General features: G+C 47.4%; 1 protein-coding gene and 1 long non-coding RNA gene across 5 annotated transcripts in view; one reads left to right on the top strand and one right to left on the bottom strand.

The window, feature by feature from the left end:
• Positions 1-362: 362 nt before the first annotated feature.
• On the bottom strand, positions 363-5,385 carry LOC310693634. Its single transcript, XR_014519285.1, has 2 exons — positions 3,177-5,385; positions 363-807 (listed from the first exon to the last, which is right to left on the bottom strand). It is a non-coding gene; the product is annotated as an uncharacterized lncRNA (long non-coding RNA).
• Positions 5,386-5,930: 545 nt separating this feature from the next.
• The window catches only part of ADARB1 (adenosine deaminase RNA specific B1), a 58,489-nt gene continuing 57,074 nt past the window's right edge, over positions 5,931-7,345 (top strand). For 2 of the 4 annotated variants that reach the window (XM_083473223.1, XM_083473221.1), the window contains exon 1: positions 5,933-6,159. The gene's annotated coding sequence lies outside the window, so the exon portion shown is untranslated. Of the gene's footprint in view, positions 6,160-7,345 lie in introns of all 4 variants that reach the window. The other 2 variants (XM_083473218.1, XM_083473222.1) reach the window with 2 other exon arrangements.

Raw genomic sequence — 7,345 nt, 5'->3', positions numbered from 1 at the left:
GGCCCTTGTTAACTGTCCTGCGTGGCAACTTCTGTGCATTACTCAGAAGTAAGCCCCACTGAATTCCAGGAGCTAAGCCAAGGTTTAACTTAATGAGTCATCTGAACCCAGGCTTCTGTTTATACTCTTTCCAGACTAACAATGAGCTGTAACCAAAAACAAACCTGAGGTCAATTTCAAACCCAGGAATCAAAGTTTCTGCTTACTCCTCTTTAAAATAATAATAATAATAATAATAATAATAATAATAATAATAATAATAATAATAAATATACCCTGTAGATCTGGTTGGAAAAACTTAAGAAAACTTAAGATGTCTATAGAAAACTTAAGATGTCTATAAATATTCATATGGCATTCACTGTGATTCATCAGAAAACATTTTATTGCTTCACTGAAGTGGAATGAGGCAGCTCAATTCTTAATATGCAGGCGGATGAGGCTCTTAAATTATATCCTTAAACAGCAACGAAGTCTAGTTACAGAGTGAATGGCCAAAGAAATATTCTGCAAGACTAGATAATCCAAGGGGTAAAAAGACAGTTCTATCAGCAGTACTGGGGTCAAACACATTTGCCAGGATCCAAAGAGATATTTCAAAGTCTATAAAGATAGTCCCAGAATATTTTTAAAATAATGTTTCTTCTCACTGAACATTGCAAAGGCAGGCTACTTCACAATCCTCTTTGCTCTGCTTCACAATTGGCTTGTATTGTGACCTGCAAGGATTCTGTTGAAGAAACATTTGCCGAAAGTGGCCCCCTGCCATGTAACTAGTTGTGCAGCGCTTTGGATCCTGGCCATTAGCTGAAAGTAAATTATATTGATTTAATGTGTTTAGAATAAGAGAGCCTCTTGGGCATATTTAAAACCACATTAAGTACATGAAGCAAATAAACAACATTATTTGTCAGTCAACAAAAATACTAACATTGACAATGAGTGAATAGGTATATTTATTTGGAATTATATATCATCATAGCTCTAACAGGAGGACAGATTACACAAACATTTACAGTTGCATATTGAAAAGCAGGACCAATCAAGGAGAGATGGATATTCCTCCCATCATGATCCCAATCTTACCTGCCTTTGGAGACAAGAAATTATAAATTATCTACTATCTCCAGAGAATGGAGTCTTACAGAAGCAAAGCATAGTGAATGGCATTATTTTAAATGCCTGCAAAAGCTGAAAGTAATAAGAAACAGCTGGAATAAAAGAGAAGTCCGAAGCTGTCATTTTGTGCACACATTCCTGTCAGCAGGATTCTCCTTCAACAGCCGGACACGATACCCAGCAGAAAAGTACCACTTTACTTTTAAAATTGAAATCAACTTGGTAGTTTCAGTAAGCTTCAATTAAACAAGTTTTAAGTCTGAAAGAATGAACTAACTTTGCAAACAACAATTTAAAAGTACTTTGTTAGGAACCTGGATAAAAACGCTTTTCTCATATGGGAGGCTTCAGCCCTGAGACCAGGTCTAATGTAAACTCAGTACCAATAAGAATGCTGTAGCCTAAGAGGTCATCGAAGATAGGAGCTTAGAGGCAGAGCACGCTATCTAAATTGAAGTTAATGTTGTGAATTACAAAAGCACTATTCAGACATGTGAAAGTGCATTGGGGAGGAGTGGGATCAGAGAGAAAGCCCTCCCCTCTACATTTATTTTTTTCACAGCTCCAGTTTGCAAACTGTAATGACAGGATTCAGCACTTGTAGGCCTTCTATTATGAATTGAGATAAGCCAGCAATCTGTCCAAATCCAAGACCAACTTCTGACTCCTAACATGGGATCCGTTTTAACTTTTTGTTTATACTTAATAATGCTAATAATGCACATTGTTAATCCTAAAAAGGTATTTCAGTGCAATAAAGTGTCACATTGCTATTAAATCAAAACTAGTGTCTGTTTCCTTTTACTCTCTCTCTCTCTTTTTCATTGCCTCCTGGTGCCTTTTTCTCCCTGTCCTGCTACCTAGTTCATCTTTCACAATTCTCTCTCTCACGAATTCCTCTACTCACAGCTTCTTCTACCTTCTCACTTACTCTACCTTCCTGTCTTCTCCCCGTCTACTTCCTTCTGCCGTTGACTTTCCTATAGGCATTCCATCGCACTTCCATAAAGCAAATAGAAACAGTTTAGAGTCCCTCTCCACTAAAATCTTCTCCCACCACAGCTGGTGCAAAATGCAATGGCCAGAGTCTGCACCAGAACAAGACACTTTGAGCAGATAACACCAGAGCCGTGGCTGGGTGATCTTGCGCCCCTGGCAGAACCGTCAAGATTGTGTCCCCCAGCCACAAATTGGCTCTTCTTTCCGCCTCTTCTGCAAACCCACCCCCCCCATTCAATTCACCCCAGTGGCGTAGCGTGGGTTGTCAGCACCCGGGGCAAGGCAAATAATTTGTGCCCCCTAACCCGTGGATTTGCGCCCCCTAATCCTAACCCCCAGATGTTGCGCCCGGTGCGGCCGCCCCCCCTGCACCCCCCACGCTATGCCACTGATTCACCCTCTATTTAAAACCATTTCTTATGAGGCAATAATCAATATTTATGGACATATTTTAAGCCGATTTTGTGCCCTCCACATGGCCTGCGTCCCTGGTGGGGGCCCACCTCACCACCTCCTAGCTACGGCCCTGTATGACACTAACCCTGTCACTGGCTGCCCCTTAGTTTTTGGGCCCAATTCAAAGTGCTGGTGTTGACCTCTAAAGCCTTACTCGGCTCAGGACCTCAATACCTTAAGGGCTGCTTAACTGACCAGGACCCTGCACTTGTCACTGGGGTCCCTTCTCTATGCCCCCCTCCCAGAGAGGTTCGGAGGGTGACAAGAAGAGAACAGGCCTTTTCTGAATTCCCCAGAGAGGTTTTCCTGGCATCATCGTGACATGTCTTTAGGTGCCAGGCAAAAACATTCATCTTTACCCAGCCCTATGGCTATTAAATAATCAATGGCCTGTGAAAGCGTGGGGGAGAGGACTGGTATTACGATGACTATTTCATTATTAGGCTGCCAGTGTGCTTTTTATTATGTTTTTATCATCGATGTTTCGTCATGTGTTTCTAATGATGTACACTTCCCTGGGATCTTTGGATACAGGGCGGTATATAAATTGAAAACTACTACTACTATAGTCATATACACAGCATTTCTCCCTTGTATCTCACCAGAACACATGAGCTTGAATGCAGAGCCTTTGTGGGGCTGGCTGGGGGGGGTGTGCATGTGGTCTGGGATGTGAAGTGGCAACACTGCGTGTCTAGGTTAAGCTGTGGAAAGCAAAGCAGAGGCAGGACAACGTGAGGCACAAGGAACTTGCTAGCTATAAAGCAAGATGCCTACTATATGGATGCCCCTTTTTGGTCCCGCAGAGAACCTTTCCCCTGGTCCAGTGCTATTGCAGGTTGCATGCAGTGGGGTGAGGATGTGATGTCCTTACTCGCTTCGACTCCCACATTCTGCAGCAGCGCATTCTTTAGCATATGTGCCACCAGGGTGCAAAGATCCGCCCAGCACCCCCAAATTTAGTTTAGCCCCCAAATTAATTGTTATTATGCTTATGTCTGACACCATGCTTATGCCTTATCTCTTGTTTATGAAAGGGAGGGAAAGGAAACAAACTTTTTTATTTGCTCATTTATTTACAACACACTTATACTTAAGTATGCAACAATACCACACTTAAACTTATATGTATTGTTTAGGCACCTACTTAGGAGAAACATCAGTTGTGTCAAAGGTGCCGCTGTCCCTGCTGCCGCATAGCAGTGTAGCTAAATACAATACGTAACAAATTTTGATGTAAGAGTTAATTTCGCGTGCACGGCGCCATTGAGAATGACAAGCGCTGTCGTTGAGTCTGACAAGCGACGCAATTGTGAATGACAAGAGCCGCTGCTGGTGCGGCGCATCTTTGTTAAATGAGTGCACAAAGTCGAAAGTCTTTTAGTGAAACAGTAGGTATACACTTTGGTAATACCTAGGTATATATGTATTTTGTTTTTCTAGCTTGATCAAAATTATTTATTATTTCATAACAGGTAGATAGTTAAGAGCTTAGGTGGCGCTCCCCAGAATTCAGCGCCCGGGTGCCCTGCACCCCTTCCACCCCCAGGTAAAGACGGCCCTATTCTGCAGGCACTGGGCTCCTGCCACCACTTCCTGGGCTCCCTGGCACTGCCATGCTGAGCAACCAAGAAGCCCTGCTGCAGCATCTGTTTCCAACATGCTTCTGCTTCTGGGAGAAGGGTAGAAAGCCATGGAAACAGAGAGTGAATAGAGCCCCTTTATTATACAGAGCTCTCTTGGAAGATATAAAGCTATAGAAAGGTGTAGAATACGGTCAGCCAGAAACATGCATCTAATTGAAAAAGGGTTGTGCCTTTCTCTGGGCACATAGCAACCCTTGTGGATAAAACAAGTGTTTCATCAGAAGATTGTGTCCCATCCCAAATGTCAAATGGAGGGTCCCTTTGGTGTGGGCAACCTTAGCTGGAGTCCAAACTGTTGGCAACAGCTTTGCCCAAAGCTGGTAGCCTCATGACCCAACGGTCTCCGATATAAATCAAGGGACAGTTGACTTAAATTTGACGAAGCAAGAATGCACACAGAAGTTCTCTTAATAGTAAAGGCATAACTGCTTTGTATCAACCTGGGCTTGCACTTTGCCCAAGAGCACAAGAAGCACATTGCTAAAGTCCAGTAGCTTTATTTGCAAGAGCCTCGTCAACTAGCAGGCACCAGTGCTGCATGGTCCAGCGTAATTTATCATCTCCCCACTCCTGATATAAATGATATACAGAGATTGCAACTGTGCTAAAGTTACATGAAGAGAACTTTTAAAATAAGGTTGTCTACAACTGCTTGCCCCCCCCCCCACTGGATCAGAGGTGTGGAACCAAGCTTCTACTGCCTAATTTTATGCTGATAGGGGAAGCCTGGAGAGAAAGTTTAGGAAGGCAGGATGAAAAAGAAACGGGGGTGGGGGCAGTCAAGACAGACAGAATGGTGGAAAGCAGGGAAGCCTCTCAAGTCCATCACATCTGACCTCTGGCAAGAGCAATCTGTTCCTCTCCAGGCAGAGAAAAGAGATGGCCTGGCATTTATAGGAACATTTCATGGGGGGTGGGGGGTGGGATAGCTTTAGGTTGTGGGTAAATAGCTAAATAAAAAAATAAATGTAACTTATTGATTAGTGTCAAAAGGATGTTAAAGGATATGTTGACAGTTCAAAGGGGAGTCAGGAGAAAACTTGCTTCACCAACAGATCAGCAAGCAATTAGGAAATAAACTTTGGTGCTCTGAGGTATACAAAAGTTAACCGTGGAAAAGAATGTACATATATGCTTGCTGCAAATAGTGAGATGATGCAACATTAGCTATGGGAGCGATCTGTCCAAATGTAACACTTTTAGGTCATTTTCAGTAGGGAAGATTTAAGAATGGGTTTTATCTCGCCCCCCCCCCATGGCTTAAAATAGTGATTCACTTGGGTTGCACACCCCGTTTGATGCATTTGTTGTGGAGAACTGGTGCATCTGGGACTCCTGGGCCAGATGAGAGGGACGTGGGCTTTGCCTCTTGGCGGTTTGAGAAGCATCCCTGACCTTTGCGGATGTCCACACACTTCCACGTCGCGCTCCTGGGATCGCGTGGGGACTAAGAGACGGCCGGAGGCGGATCCCTGCAGGATAACCCTCGATTACAGGGAGCTCTTCTGAGGGAAAAGAGAGCCCCCTCCCCCCTCCCACGGGGCCTCCCGCTTTTCCCGCCCACGGAGAGCCTCGCGCGCGGGGTCCAGAGGGGGGGAGGGGGAGGGAGGCAGAGAGCAGAGGGCGCGCACCCCCCAGCCACGCATGCGCGCCTTAGCCGCGCCTGCTGGGCGGTCCTTTCCCCTGGGCTCCGCCCCTCGCTCCTCCCGCGCGACACAGGGCCGCCCGTCGCAGCGTCGTCCCGCGGGGCTGGCGCCGGGCGCGGCCACGGAAAGAGCGAGCGAGGCGCGAGAGCGCGCCCGCCCTCGGCTGACTGACTGACTGACTGACTGGGCCGGCGCGGCGGCGAGGGGCAGAGGCGGGAGGCTGCGCGGATCCGGCGGCGGCGGCGGCGGCGGGGAAGCGTCTTGGTGGTCGCCTCCGCCGGGCGCCCTGCGAGGTAGGCCACCTCTCCTCCCGCCGCCTCTGGCGGGCCTCGTCCCAGGCCGAGGGGGAGCCGCGCGGCGGAGGCAGGTGCAGCGCCTGAGGGAGCGGGGTCGCCAGGGAGCCTCCTCCTCCTCCTCCTCCGCCTCTTCTTCTTCTGCTGCTGCTGCTGCTGTCCAAGGTCCGCCGCGCGTCTCCCGGGCGGGGAGGCAGCCAGGCGAAGGCGGCTGGGGCGGCAAAGCCCCTCGCCCGCCCCGCTGGCCGGGCCTGCGCGGCGCTCGCTCTTCCTCCACGCGCCGAGGAAGCGGCCGCGTCCACACGTGACGGCGGGCCGGGGAGGACGGCGGCGCTTTCAGGCGGAGGAGGAGGAGGAGGAGAAGCAGCAGCAGGGAAGGATGGAGGGGCCGCTTTTAATCGCCCAAGCTACCCGGGGGTCCCTGCAAGCAGAAAGCCAGCACCTCAGGGCACGGCGCGAGGGGGGCGCGGGGAGAGTCGGACGGGCCTCGTTGGCCTTTTCCACTCGGGAGCGTCTCGAAAAGCGGTTTGACTCCGGAGCGTCTCCTTGGGACCCCCGGGAGGCAGCTGGCTCTTTGCTTCTGCGCACCTGCTCTCCTTCTTCCCTACCTGTTTACACGGGGACCCTTTTCTGAATCGCAGCTGATTCTAGAAATCTATACAGAATAGCTGATTCAAGTTGGGCGCTCGGTGACTATTGCTTTAGTCAGCAGCATGTTTGCAATATGGATTATAAAAGAGTAACAGTTGGTCAGATTAAATGTCTTGGTTCAGCTGCGAAAAAGATCAAAATGAGCTTAAAGTATTCAGTGTTAAAATTACTTTAACTTTGTTTAAAATAGGATTAAAATAGAAACATGGGTTTAGTTCACTTTCCTGAGGATAGATTCAGATAAACTCTCCAGTGCACCTACTACTGATGCCAATAAATATTTTGCTTTGAGGAAAGAGAGTTACAAATAGGGAGAATTCCCCTGCTTTCCATAGAAAACGTGAGCGCCTGTAAATACAGTGAGACAGTTACAGATAGAAAAAACCTTCTCAAAACATTATGGCCTTTATTAAGAGTGATTCCGGCTTTCGCATTAGCAGAAACAAGGACTCTTATGGTATACACAAAAAGCAACAAGAGAGGGGCAACTACAGCTACAGCTCAGAAATTGGGAAATACGAATTATGAATTGAAA

This window comes from Podarcis liolepis, assembly GCF_965112155.1.
Source record: "Podarcis liolepis genome assembly, chromosome: 1".
NCBI lineage: Eukaryota > Metazoa > Chordata > Lepidosauria > Squamata > Lacertidae > Podarcis > Podarcis liolepis.
This window is presented reverse-complemented; position numbering and strand designations above follow the sequence as displayed.